The sequence below is a fragment of the Lissotriton vulgaris genome, chromosome 5, assembly GCF_964263255.1.
Source record: "Lissotriton vulgaris chromosome 5, aLisVul1.2, whole genome shotgun sequence".
In the NCBI taxonomy this organism is placed as follows: domain Eukaryota; kingdom Metazoa; phylum Chordata; class Amphibia; order Caudata; family Salamandridae; genus Lissotriton; species Lissotriton vulgaris.
This window is the reverse complement of record NC_141693.1, coordinates 1,610,318,911-1,610,334,884: the sequence shown is the minus strand read 5'-3', so window position 1 is coordinate 1,610,334,884 and position 15,974 is coordinate 1,610,318,911.

The window sequence follows — 15,974 nt, the reverse complement described above, 5'->3', positions numbered from 1 at the left end:
ATAAACATGAAGATGAAATTGTGGCAAAAAAGGAAAGAAAATTCACACGTGATAAAATTGATTATCAAGCTGGTCGTATCTTTACCTTCAGCCGCAAGTATGATAACATGAAACGGAAAGGCATTCAGGCTAATCTGGATATGGTACAACCAGGGAATGAAGTGGATGGTGAAATAAGTGAAAGTGGCATCTCAGAAGATGGCACAACACCAGTTGGAGTACAAAATCCTCCTAAATCGTCAAATTTTTGGGAGGAATTTCGCATGATGAACCAATCTGCCCAACAGCAGAATTGGCAGATAGATCGGGCCGGGGGAAGGGCAGAACCTTTCGCGGAAGAGGAAAAGGCAACGATGGAGGAGAGGCCACACAATACAAAAAAAAATCAGGAGAGGAGGGCGGAAGCAAACCGAATACAACCCCAATGGGAGTGGAAACACGGGGTCAAAGAAAAAGAGGAAAATGAATCTGAACCTAAAGAATGTGGTAAATTTATCTTCCCGTACTTTATCTAATATGGAATATTATGTTTTGCAACATGGTCTTTCCTTTTGCCCTACCTCTAGCTTTTGTTATTCCCAAGAACGCATTGATTTGCTCAAATTCACCAGAAAATTGAGACTCCATAAATGTCATAAACTTAAAGTCAAAGGCACTGTTAAAAGTACTACTGTGGTGCCGCCAGCCATTGAAACTATAGGGGAGGTTGAAACTCTCATTGTCCTGAAACAATTGGAGAATGAAGACCTGGAGGATGGAACTATCAATGGTATGTCCTTGGGCTTCAATACTAACCTCAATACCAACAACACTTTCAAACCTAAATCTAACTTTAACCCTAATTTACCGTGTTGCAGCATTGATACGTTTGAAAATCTTGTAATCAATGACTTAAAGAAATTGGCTAAGATGAAGCATTGGTCTAATGACAATCTCAGCAAACCTGAACGTTTAGCAATACGTACCCTAGAATGTGATCCCTCAATTGTAATCCGTCAGTCGGACAAAGGGGGGAATGTTGTTGTCCTGGACACAGTAAAATATTTTCAGGAAGGGATGCGTCAACTAAACTGTATGGATTGTTATGAGAGGACCACATTGGATGTAATTGAAAGCTCTAACAAAATGTATTATGATAAGTTACAAAACTGGCATGCAGAGGGGATTTTAGAATGGAATGAATATTCTTTTCTACTTAATCGTAATCCTAAAGTAGCAATTTTATATCTTCTACCTAAATTGCATAAGAACGCAGTGGAACCCCCAGGGAGACCTATTGTTTCCTCTATGGGATCATTACTGGAAAAAACATCCAAGTATATAGACCACTTTTTGCGTCCCTTTGTGGAAAAACGTCCGTCTTATTTGAAAGACAGTAGAGATTTCATTACTAAGATCAGAGATGTGGACTGGAAAGATGTTGATCTCATTAGATGTATGCAGCTTATATACGTCAATTAGACATGCGGATGGTATTCAAGCATGTCGCCAGTTCCTCACAGGCCGTTCAATCTCATTTTTGGACCATACTGAGATGTTGCTCCAGATGATGTTGTTTTGTCTGGAAAACAATTTCTTTCTTTTCAATGACAGCTACTTCAGGCAACGACAAGGGACTGCCATGGGAACTTGTTTTGCTCCCAGCTTTGCCAACCTTTTTATGGCCAGCTGGGAGCAACAAGTCACACGGACTCAGGATCTGTATCGCAGCCATGTGATTCTTTGGCTGCGATACATTGATGGCCTGTTTATCATCTGGGATGGTCCATGCACAGTGGCAGAACAATTCATTCAGAGATTGAATCAGAATACCCTGAATCTCAGTTTGGAAGGGAAAATTAGTGACAACACAATGGAATTTTTAGATCTGACTGTCCATGTGGTAAACAAGAAACTTGTCACCAAACTCTTCAGAAAAGAAACTGCTGGTAACACCTTGTTACACGCAGACAGTGGCCACCCGAAATCTTTGATTCGGAGCATACCATTTGGCGAATTCCTCCGGGCTCGGAGAAATTGCAGCTCTGAACAAGATTTTATAGCTGAAGGTAGTTGCATGACTGATAGTTTCATTGAGAGGGGTTATGACACCAACATCATCCTGGCAGCATACGAGAAAGCTAGTTCCATCAGTCAAGCAGAACTATTAGTACCCAAAGAAAAACCTGTTGACATGAATGACAACAAGATTAGATTTGTAGCCACTTACCATTCTAAATCCTGGCAGGTACAAAAAAGTCTAAGAAAACACTGGAAAGTATTGGGCACAGAATCTACTCTTGATGATGCACTGAGTGCCAATCCGGATATATCTTATCGCAAGGCTAGTTCCTTGAAGGACAAACTTAGCAGGAATGATGTAAGTGCTCTGAAAATCAAAAAACCTGACATAAAAGGTTTCTTTACTTGTATGACCTGCAAGGCCTGCAAATTCAGTACCAATGTTAAAAAAGTTTACTTTCCAGTGGAGAATAAGGAGAGGACTATTAAAAAACATCTGTCGTGCCTGTCAGACTTTTGTGTCTATGTCCTGACTTGTCCATTTGCGAAAAAATATGTGGGGAGCACAATGTTCCCCGCCAAAAAACGTATTCTGGAGCACATGAGAGCAATTCAGAACAGGGATCCAGTGTCACCCATTGCTAGGCATTTTGATGAACTACACAAGAGAAATCGGAATTTGTTAAAGTTTTTCGTAATTGACCGGGTCCCCCCATTAAAGAGAGGAGGGGACAGAATACGGAAACCTCGACAATTGGAAAGTCAGTACATTATTGATTTAGACACTAAGATCCCAGTAGGGCTGAACTCTGAGGAAGAACTGTCCTGGTATTTGGGTGAATGATTGAAGTGGTGATTCCATTCTCTAAATTTATCCTTGAGTATTCTGATACTTGTGTTTTTAATGGAACTATAGATTAGTCTCCTGTGTTTAGACTTTCAGATTGTTTTTAATCTTCACGCAACTTTACAATTATTTTTCACTGTTTGTTTATTTTTTAGCTGTTGCAAACTAAGGCTTACTCTATAACCTTTACTGAGGTGGTTTTCCCCTTTTTTTGTTCAGGCACCAAAGCAACCAAGATAGAATACTGTGAAGATCTACCGACATTGGGAACAATTTTCCATGAACAATGTTATTGACTTATAAATTTGAGGCATCGTGGTGTGATATGGACAATTGTTTCCCACTTGGGATCTTCTAATTCATTATTTTTAATTTTAATTTTTTTGAATTTTTGTATTATGGCGCAATGTGATACTTGCAAGAGTTGGTTTCTGAATTTCGAAACTCTTAAGTTGCTTTCATGATGTTGTTATTTGCTTTATGTATTACCCACTGGGGCAGTATATTTCTTACTATCATGTTTGCAATCACCCACTGGGGTAAACAATAGCACGCAACTGGCTCTGTGCATTAATTTGGTGAATTGAGCAAAGAAAGTTTGTATTTGCGCATTATACTTGAGTATTTATGTTATAGGTAGACACCAGCCTCTTCTGCCCTAATGCGTTACTTCACTTGATGAGAAGTCTGGTATCATGCAAATTATGCAGAATTATTTAAAACTGTATATGCGATTTAATAAGCACATTATTAGTTAATATGCTTTATATGCCATAGGCGGTTGAATGGGTTGTTTTGTATTATGGCGAATGTATTCATTTGGTTGTCTGTCATATACATTTATGATATCAATGTATTTTCACACATAAAACCCCTTTCTAAGATGGCTGCCGTTTGCAACAAGCGATCACCGTGAAGTCCTACACCTATGTTTAGCTTTCACTATTGTGTGTTTTTCACTTGTTTATACTTTATTTAATGAACAGCTTTAGGCATGGGTGTTACCCGTGAGCAAGACGAGTCTGTCGTCGAAATGCGTTGGGTTTTCCATCCAGCTCGTTACACCATGCTAATCATTATGGAATAATAAACCCGTTTTTCCTGCAACTGACAATGGAGTGGTAATATGCTTCTTTGGAGGGGAGTGCGCCAGCAATTTCGTTTTGCGTTGTGAATCTTGGATTACGAAAGGGTAACCTCCGACTCTTGGGCGCACCGCTGTCCTGGTGTCCCGGCTACCTCGGAGGAGGTGTGGAACTTGATATATATATATAAATATATATATTGATTCGTCTCTTCTCACCACATATATATCGGCTGAAGTCACGGCACAGCAACAGGTCAGTTTGTAGAAAGTTTCTTTTTATTTACACACCATGTGCAAAGTTAAGCATGCATCAAATAACGGACGGATATATATATATCACATAAAGTATCCTAATAATGCGCAGATTTAGGAGATGCTGCTCAATAAACACACACACATATATATATATTTTCTTTGTAATAAATTCAAACAAAATATGAATACTATTAATACATAATATAAAATACATATTTATAATAATTATTTTACTATATACACATATATATATGTATATATATATATATATATATATACATATATATATGTGTGTATATATATATATTCACTGAAAAAACGATATGTTTCACACCAGTTATAGTTAGGAATTAGCATTTAAAAAACCTATTAAATTCACTGAAAAAACCATAGGTTTCACACCAGTTATAGTTAGCTGGAAATTTTACTGACATAAAACCATTGAAATTCCATGTTATAGTTAGTTGGACTCCCTATAACTTGCGTGTGTAATGCACTGCTGATGTCATGAGTGATGTCACTGACCATGTCATGAGTGATGTAATATGTGACGTCATCAGCAGTGCATTGCACGCGCAAGTTATAGTGAGTCCAACTAACTATAACGTGGGAATTTCAATGGTTTTATGTCAGTAAAATTTCCAGCTAACTATAACTGGTGTGAAACCTATGGTTTTTTCAGTGAATATATAATATGAATAATCACAGTCCCAATCTCTGAATTGAAGGAGAAACACAGGTACAGACCACAACGTACTGCTGGCTCTAATTTCAGTGCAACTTTATTCCGTGCAAATTGACATGATGCGTTTCGGCCATGTTACCACGACCTTGATCGCATGACACACTGAGACACATTTTTTCTTTAAGTAATCACACAAAGTACCCTGCTGCCTGCTCAGCCAATGACATCACACAATGAAACTAAACAACATACTACTAAGATCAGGACAAGACATATTCATTTGCAAGTAAAAGAAGTACTAATCCAGTTACAAAAAGTTACAGTACAAATTATACACATATATGTAATATTACCACAGTGGGTTTATAAATTATACTGAATAATCCTGATCTTGAAAACATTGTGTGTTGCTATGACTGACTACATGGGAGGCAAGTGCTGAAAAATTTAAAAATAATAGATGAGAGAGACGGGAATTGCTCCCCTACTCTCTCGGGCCGCTATTGAAGTCATAGTTAGGCCCAAAGGAACATCAATATATGTGAAAATATTAAAATATAGAAGGAGACTGTAGCAGATTCAACGTAATAGACAACAATATATTTTAGATCATGCCTGAGCCCAGACACTGTCTAGAGGGGAAGACAAAACCCTTACATTCTTAATGATTGTTAGTGATTATGCTATGTGTATCTGACTACCCACAGTGTAAAATATTGATGGGTTCTTAAGTCTACTAAGGCTAGCTAAGTGATTGGAAAATTCCAAACAGCCAATACTACTCCTATTCGCTACTTAGTTAATTAGTTCTGAAATATCTTTGTCATCATTTATCATATCTTATTACTGAAAAGTATTTAATGCTTACCTGTACTAGGCTTTCTTGGTTACATAAAATTCATCACAATGAGCCCTGATAAAAACCTAAGAAAAATATATATATTTTGCACAAATCCCCGTCAATAGCAGGAAACACTCGAACTCTCTGAAATGCTGCAGATAACTTTATTGGCTAGTTCAAAAACGACACGTTTCAGCTTTACACCTTGGTCACGCTCATGGAAGCCAAAAATCACCATGGTTATATTAATTTCCTGCCATTCACTAGAGGAAGGACTAACCATAACCTGTGTATGTACAAAGACCCTCAACTGTCACAGCCATATTGTAATATGCAAATTGTGTTCAATATATAAGATAAATTCATCATATATTCACAGAATGCCACATCGTGTTGAGTAGACCCCAATGTCAATTATATACAATATATATGATATAAAATTATAGTAGATCATAATGCTGAACCACAATACCAATTTTATCAAATATACATGAAACGTTAAGCTCAAAAAAGCAATATATATATATATATATATATATATTCACTGAAAAAAACATAGGTTTCAGGCCTTATATAGTTAGGAATTAACATATAAAAAAACACTGAAATTGCTCCTATATAGTTAGATGAACTAACTATATATGGCGCACCCGCAATCCACTGCTGATGATGTCACATATTACATCATTCATGACATGGTCAGTGACATCACTGATGAAATCACTGATGACATCACTGATGACATCTCATTTGACATCACTGATGACATCACTGATGACATCACTGATGACATCATCCAGTGACTGTTTTTCTGGAAAGTTTAAATATGTTTTACATATTGAAGAATGAGTGCATGTATAAGTGTCTGGATGAAGGATTTAGTAGGTGTGTGACTGACTGTAGGAGTGATTAAATGTGTCTTACTGAATGCATAGGTTAGTGACTAAACTGTGTGAATGTGTGCATCAGTATGTCTATTGTTGTGTAAGCTGCTGCATGTGTTGTTCAGTAGCTATATGAGTGGCTACATGGGTTATTGATTGGTTGCCCAAGTATTTGTATGGGAGACTGAGTGTGTGTGTGGCTGGCTGGGAGGTGTGTGAATCTGTGCAGATCAATGTGTACTTGTATCAGTGATTGTATAAGAGAGTAACTATGTGTTAGTATATGTTTGAATAAGTAAGGTGTTGTGTGTATAACTATATAGATGAGGAAATGGAAGTGTGATTGATTCTTTACATGACTGACTAGGTGTGTGAGTAACTCCATGGATGAGTGGCAGTGTGGAGTGTCTGCATAGGTGTATGAGTGCATATGATAGTGTTGCATTGATGAGTGACTGCATGTATGAGTGATTGTATGGGTGAATGAGTGGATGTGTATGTAGAGCTAGGAATCAGTGAGTGCCTATGTAGTAACTGGTATTTGCGTGTCAATAGTTTCAAGAATGGTAGTCTGTATTTAACACTGGGTGTATCAAAGGTTATATTAGAGTGTGAGGAGGTGAATCATATTATCACATGAATAATGTAATCAGTGATGTCATCAGTGATGTCAAATGAGATGTCATCAGTGATGTCATCAGTGATGTCATTTGAGATGTCATCAGTGATTTCATCAGTGATGTCACTGACCATGTCAGTAATGATGTAATATGTGACATCATCAGCAGTGGATTGCGGGTGCGCCATATATAGTTAGTTCATCTAACTATATAGGAGCAATTTCAGTGGTTTTTTATATGTTAATTCCTAACTATATAAGGCCTGAAACCTATGGTTTCTTCAGTGAATTTTCAAGGTTTTTTAAATGCTAATTCCTAACTATATAAGGCCTAAAACCTATGGTTTTTCAGTGAATTTCAAAGGTTTTTTTAAATGTTAATTCCTAACTATATAAGGCCTAAAACCTATGGTTTTTTCAGTGAATTTCAAAGGTTTTTTAAATGCTAATTCCTAACTATATAAGGCCTGAAACCTATGTTTTTTTCAATGAATTTACAAGGTTTTTTAAATGCTAATCCCTAAGTAAATATCGCCTGAAACCTATAGTTTTTTCAATGAATTTGCAAGGTTTTTAAAATGCTAATTCTATTAGCGAATAACGTTTAAATATGTTAATATCCTTGTGGGACCACCTGAGCAGCCCTCGGGATCCATTTTTTGGACCGGCCCAGCCCTAGGGCACTCACTTTGCAGCGTGCCTGGAAACTCCGCTAGACCAGCTGGGCCACACAGTACTTCCCCGCACTCACCGGTACAGAGGAGGCACTCCTCAGGTGCGGCGGGGCTCTTCTCCTGTGACTCGCCTTCTCCTCTCCGCCGGCAGCTGTATTGCATCCCATCTAATAGTAGAACCACAAGAGCAAAAATGATTTGGCATAGAACAATTAATAAAATTATTAAATCTTTTTTATTTAGCCTGACCCACTCAGTGCATACTAACTCCATTGACCGGATCGGAAACAGCCAGGGGAAGCCCAGTGTGTTGGAACCCTGCACACTTCCAGCAAATCTACCCCTGCACTCTGACCCCCCTTACCTCCATCAGAGCCATCCCAGCCAGCTGAATCTCATTGTAGCTCCATTCTTATCCACCAGAACTAGTGTGACCATGCCCAGTCCCTTCTAAGCCATTTAACCCTCAACAGAACCATCCTGGCCCTGCCCAGTCCCATCTAGTAGCCTTTTCCCAATATGATTTAGTCAGCCCTGCTCTGTGCATGCAAACAACATAACTATGCAATGTAGTCAGTTCAAGCCAATCTGGCCCCAGATACCGCAACCCGAACCAGCCTATAGAGTTGGTACCTGGCTGTCTTTTAATGTGGCTGATTAGGATTTTAATGTCTCAGCACAAAAATCACCGAAAGCTGGCATTTTTTCCCCTATCAGTGCACATTTAAAACAGCAAACATACAAGAAAAAAGCACTTTAAAATGTGTGGAGGTGCTGTCTTGATGGTCCGTGACTAATAAAGTAATAAAAGTCCTGTTTATCATGTCTAAGCCTTTAGAGAATCTTCAAACATTAGAAAGTGTTGGTATTATTCCCAGGGAAAGGTGGCAGACGTACAGGCCTATCCCTCACCACCTTATCCCATTCACAGCACAACTCACCTGTGACAAGTGCCTCAGTGCCTAACTGCCGGGATGAGCGCCAGCGTGTCCTCATTGGGCTAGGAGCGACCGGGCGGTGCTCTTCTGTTCTGAATATTGTACAGAGAGTGAGTCTAGGCTGCCTTGCTTTAGAGCCTACAGGGATTAGTCCGATGCTGCTAAAAGAAGTTTGCCACCCAACACCTTGTACTCCCTGTTCGCGGTAGAAGCGCTTCCCGGTACGCGAACCGGGAAGCTCACCGGTAGCGTAACAAGAGTTCGCCATTTTGTGTTTCAGTTGAATTTAATCACAAGATGGCGGAAAAACAATGTGGGGAAATGGGTATAATGGGGCACAGGAGACGTATCCTGACCCCCTAGGTTTTCTGAGGGTGGCTGAGGAGGCTCATATATGTCGGGAAATTTTTTTTTGCATTTTTCGCGTGGTTAGCTGCCGGTACGCGAACCGGGTAGCGAACCGGGAAGCGAACATAAGTTATCTGGAGATGCTTGTTGTGAAGTTTCAAGAGTCCTAAAGAAGATGAAACTTCTTATCATTGACGAAGTAAGCATGGTTTCTAATGTCATGCTTGCCTTTGTGCATTTGAGAATGCAGGAAGTTCTTAAAACAGAGTATGATGTGTTATTTGGTGGAAAACACATCATTGTTTTCGGTGATCTTCTGCAGCTGACACCAGTGAAAGGACAACCAGTGTTTAAACTGCTTACGCATGACGATACCAGGAAGTGCCTAGGGAGCATTGGCAATGTTAACATATGGTTAAACTTCAATTATGCTGAGCTGCGTGAAAATATGCGTCAGGCGAAAGATGAAGATTACAAGAATATTCTACAAGATGTTTGAATCGGGAAAGTGACCGAGCGTCGGAAAGAAGCTTTACATGCACGATTACTGTCAAATTTGTATCCAGAAGAAGACGTTCTGCCAGAAAATATTTTTCAGAAAATTACTGAGAAGAAATCTGGAATATGTTTGATGCCAACTCTTGCAGAATGTTCCATCTTCAACAACAAAATGTTGAATTTAGAAAACCAAGAGATTGTGAAACTGGAAGCTATTGACAGAATAGAGCATATGGGAGCAATAATTATTTTGTCTGAGAATTTGAAATCTAAATTGGATTCATTAGAGAAGACTATATCTAAAACTGCGGGTTTTGAAAAGATTTTTAATGTGTGCTTAAATTGCCGTATCATTTTGAGAAGGAATTTACATGTTGAAAGAGGTCTGGTAAGTGGATCAATGGGTAATGTTGTTGATTTTGAGAAATACAGAAATAGAGATGGAATTGAATTTTTTAAAATTAAATTTGATGGCATTGAGGAAGTACAGCTAATTGGTCGTTGCACAGCTAGGTTTTTGCTTGTAAAAGACTTATATGTTCGCCGTAAGCAATTTCCTGTTTGCTTAGCATATGCGGTGACAATCCATAAATCACAAGGTTTAAGTGTAGACAGTGCTTTGGTGAATATTGGCAGTTCTGTGTTCAAAGAGGGTATGGCTTATGTAGCATTGTCACGAGTCAGAACTTTATCGGGATTGTACTTGATTGAGTGTGATGTCACAAACATTTGTGCGGATCTAGATTGTGTTAAGGAATACAATAGGTTAAGAAGAGAGTATGCGCCACATTTGCCTCAATATCCTTTGTTTGAGAAACGTGTGGTAGGCCGGAAATGAAGAAATATCAGTAATAGTAGGGAGGTTGTAGCAAAAAGACCAAAAGTCGATGAACCGAAAATTGTAAGCAGAAAGAAAATGAATTCTGTTGAAGATGTTGTTGGTTTTCAATTTGAAAATAGTTCTGGTGTCAACTGCTATGCTAGTGTAGTGGTTAATGTTGTCTTTTCTCTAGAAACTTTAAAAGAACAGATTGTGATCAATTCGGATCAAAGTTTTTGCTGTTTGTTGAATTCTGTGTTTGAAAATTGTAGCACTGACAGAACAAGAGTAGAAAGTGTGTCTGAAATTCGAAATCTGTTAGACAAATGTTCAGGTCAAACTAACTCAAGCAGCAGATCAAAACAAAGAGTAGAGGTAATGTAAGTCTGCAATGTTGTCCACATTATTTATAGAAACTTATGGGTGAAATGTAATTTTGCAATTCCAACTATATAAACCGGATGTAAATAAGTTGTCAAGTCTAATTAAAAAATGTTTTGGCTACACAGTTGTCGATTTCAGGAAGAACATTTGTAACTGCTGCTATTATATGACATGATGGTCCTTTGACAACATCAGGATATTACACAGCTTATTTTAAATGTAAAAAATGCTGGTCTTTCGGCAATGATTTCCATTTGACTAGGAAGCAATGTTGCCTTTTGACTTGTTTTCATAAGTGAGAATTTAGGGTAGGTAACTGGACTATAATGATTCTAGGTGTTGATATAATTTAGTGTGCTGTTTTAAATTGCTTTCTATGTCACATTTTTGTTAAAACGATGGAGCTTATCTTTCAGAAAGTGGCGGGCAGAAAATAATAACAGCACAACAGAGTATAAGCTGTTCATAGGACATCCTTTGACGTCATGGAAAGTAAGTTACTTTTGAGGAGTTCTGATTTCTGATTGGTTATATTATATGGGTTTTTTAAACACAATCATTTTGATTGTGGTTTTTTTCCCCGCTGTTATATGATGAATACCTTCAACTCACTGTTTTTAGTGAAATTTGATATATTCTGAGAACAGCAAAAATAAACCATTTAATATGTATAATTAATTCTGTACTTTGAATTGTGATTTTTAATATGTACTCATCTTGTCTCATGCTCACTCATCTTTTACTACTTTCTATCAATTTTTAAATTTTTGTTCTTTCTTTCACAGATTGAAAGTATAAAAATAACAAGTGACTAAGTTAACGACAATTATAATGTAAGTGTTTTGTACTCTTTCCGTTACATCTCTATCACATTTAATTTCTATTAGTTCCACTGCTTCATTTCTTTAACCCTCAGTTTCCTACCTTTGCTACTTCCCTCATTCCTTTTTCTATTACTTACATACTCTACTCCTTCCACTCCTTTTCTCAGTCCCTCTTTAAACAGTATCTCTGTGTTACTCCCTCTAGCTGTCTTTCTTTTAACATTACTCTCTGTTTACTTTCCTTATACTTACTCTTCTTTTTAAAAAAAAAAAAATTCTGGTTTGCTTCCGGTTCGCGTACCTGCGCGCGAACCGGGAAGCGAACCAAAAGAAATAGAGGTTGCCAGAATGCTAAACATTCTAGCAATTCCTTATAAAGGGGAGGTAGTTCTGAAAATAACTTTTTTTATTATTTTTGTTGTTTTATATTTTTTTTATTATTTTTCTGAACATTTTTTTACTTTTTTTGTATTTTTTGAACGGTTTTATATTTTTTTTGTTTTTTTGGGGGGGGGGAAACGAAAATGATTCATTATAAAGGGCTCAACAGGAGCAACAAAAAAAAAGATAATTTATTTTCTGGGGCGTTTTGGACATTTGTGATTGTCAATAGCTAAGTTGATTAAATGTATGCTACTCTCCCTGTAGCAAATCAATTGGCCACAAAAAATGCACACGTGCTTCACATTCCCAAACTTCAGCTGGATATTTGGGACCGTCTCCCTCGCCTCTGGTCCCGTCACTGTCTCTTCATTTGATGTACTGGCCACAGGAGGGGGGTTATCCTGTAGGTCACGTACTTGCGCAGCACTATAATTTATAGGGTGCCACCTGTCCATGTGCCGATGCATGGTATAATTGCCATAGCTGTATTTCTTCTCAGTCCCTCTGGACAGTTCTTTTTTGCAGATCAGACAGGTAACGTAGCGGGCATTTACCTTTTTTTGGTCCCCGGGAAATGTGAAAAATTGCCATATGTAATTTTCTTTCACATGGGACCTCCTCAGCACCTCAGGCAAAAACTCCCTTGTCCCTTGCTCCTCTTCCTCTTCTTCCTCTTCCTCCTCCTCTTGCTGAAGGATAACCTGAGGAGGTGGTCCTCTTTTCCTAGGAGGTGGTGGTGGTGGTGGGTCTCCACCAGTTGCAGCTACTAATGAAGCCATTTCTTTAGAATCAAAATAGGTCTTCCTCTTAGAAAGTTGAAAGTCAGAGTGAGAAAAAAGGTGGGGCCTTTCATCATTTGGGAAAAAAAATGTTCTAAACCAATGAAAAGTGTTATTTTTAGGTCATATGACCTAGCCTAACATCATTAGGAAACCAAAAGTAAAATGAACCAATGAAAAGTTTTATGAACAAGTCACATGACCTGTTATGCTTACGTTACGCGTCCCGCTACGCACCCGGATCGCTTCCAGGTCGCTGCGCTTCGCGCCTCGGTTCGCGCTCCGGAGCACTTCCGGGTACGCTAACGCGACGTGTCATAAGACGCATTACGCGGCAACGCGATACGTCGCGCTTACGCGACGCGTCACGATGGTATTTTCTTGCGCGGCAGTTGCGCTAACGGAACGTTTACCGGTTCGCGGACCGGGTCGCGGAACCAAATTGAGCTAACGGGAAGCTACCCGGTGCGCGGACCGGTAGCGAAACAAAAAAAAATAATAAAAAAATAAAATAAAAAATTATATTACAAACATATAAAATATATTTTTGCATTAAAATTTTACAGCTTTTGATATTTGCTATTAAAAAACCATTGAAATTCACTGAAAAAACCATAGGTTATAGACCATATATAGTTAGGAATTAGCATTTACAAAACCTTATTTTACTCGCACAAAACCATTGAAATTCGCATATATAGTTAGTTGCACTAACTATATATCGCGCACCCGCAATCCACTGCTGATGATGTCACATATTACATCATTCATGACATGCTCAGTGACATCACTGATGACATCACTGATGACATCTCAAATGACATCACTGATGACATCTCAAATGACATCACTGATGACATCTCAAATGACATCACTGCTGACATCACTGATGACATCATTCATGTGATAATACGATGAATATAAAACCTCTTTTTCTCTTTTGGGTATATATATGTGTATATATATATTCACTGAAAAAACCATAGGTTAGAGACCATATATAGTTAGCTGGACATTTTATTGACATAAAACCAATGAAATTCCATATATAGTTAGTTGCACTAACTATATATCGCGCACCCGCAATCCACTGCTGATGATGTCACATATTACATCATTCATGACATGGTCAGTGACATCACTGATGACATCACTGATGACATCTCAAATGACATCACTGATGACATCACTGATGACATCTCAAATGACATCAGTGATGACATCATGACACACCAATACCAGTTACTACATACGCACTCACTGATTCCTACGTCTACACACACATTCACTCATTCACCCATACAATCACTCATACATACAGTCACTCATTATTACAACACTATCATATGCACTCATACACCTATGCAGACACTCACACACTGCCACTCATCCATGGAGTTACTCACACACCTAGTCAGTCCTGTAAAGAATCAATCACACTTCCATTTCCTCATCTATACAGTTAAACACAGAACACCATACTTCAGTGACATCACTGATGACATCACTGATGACATCTCAAATGACATCACTGATGACATCTCAAATGACATCACTGATGACATCATGACACACCAATACCAGTTACTACATACGCACTCACTGATTCCTACGTCTACACACACATTCACTCATTCACCCATACAATCACTCATACATACAGTCACTCATTATTACAACACTATCATATGCACTCATACACCTAGTCAGTCCTGTGAAGAATCAATCACACTTCGATTTCCTCATCTATACAGTTAAACACAGAACACCATACTTTTCACACATATACTAACACATACTTACTCTCTTATACAATCACTGATACAAGTACACATTGATATGCACAGAGTCACACACCTCCCAGCCAGCCACACACACACTCAGTCTTCCATACATCCACTCATTCTTCAATATGTAAAACATATTTAAACTTTACAAAAACACACAGACACTAGATGATGTCATCAGTGATGTCATTTGAGATGTCATCAGTGATGTCATCAGTGATGTCATTTGAGATGTCATCAGTGATGTCATCAGTGATGTCACTGACCATGTCATGAATGATGTAATATGTGACATCATCAGCAGTGGATTGCGGGTGCGCGATATATAGTTAGTGCAACTAACTATATATGGAATTTCATTGGTTTTATGTCAATAAAATGTCCAGCTAACTATATATGGTCTCTAACCTATGGTTTTTTCAGTGAATTTTCAAGGTTTTGTAAATGCAAATTCCTAACTATATATGGTCTATAACCTATGGTTTTTTCAGTGAATATAAATATAAATGCATGCATACATATACATATATGCATACATATGCATGTTATTTACATGAAAGTTTTAAAAACACTAATAAAAGCAAAGCTAAAAAGCCACCTCATTACAAACAGAATGGCTTTAACTTAAACGAGGGCGAGATCTATTGCATTTTCAATGCTTGTTTACTTTGGTTCTATCAAGAAGGCATTCAGATGTGTCACACATTTGCCATAAATTCTGAATGTTAGCACTCTAGTTGCTCATTAGATCACTGTAGTAAAGCTAGTGCTCACCAGGGAAGTCTGCTGCTAATCATGGTTTGCAGCCATTTTCCCGCATTTTTTATCCCGCAGACTTTCAGTCCGCATACCATTATCCCGCAAGATCATTGAGCTCGCATACCATTATCCCGCATTTTTTCAAAACGCATGTGCATTTATCGCGCATGCCTTTACAAAGAATTACGTTTTAAAGGCATGTATGGTAAATGCATTTGCGTTGTGAAAACCACGATGACGAGAGAGGTAAGTGGGTTTGTGTTAATTTTTTCGTGGGTTAGTGATTGTGTAGTGTAGTGTAGTGTTGTGTAGTGTAGTGTTGTGTTAGTGTAGTGTAGAGTTGTGGTGGTTGTTTAGTGTAGGGTCATGCTGGGGGTAGTGTTTTAGGGTTTAGGGTTGTGTTGTAGTGTTTGCGTAGTGTAGGGTCATGCTGGGGGTAGTGTTTTAGGGTTCAGGGTAGTGTTGTAGTGTTTGCGTAGTGTAGGGTCATGCTGGGGGTAGTGTTTTAGGGTTTAGGGTTGTGTTGTAGTGTTTGCGTAGTGTAGGGTCATGCTGGGGTG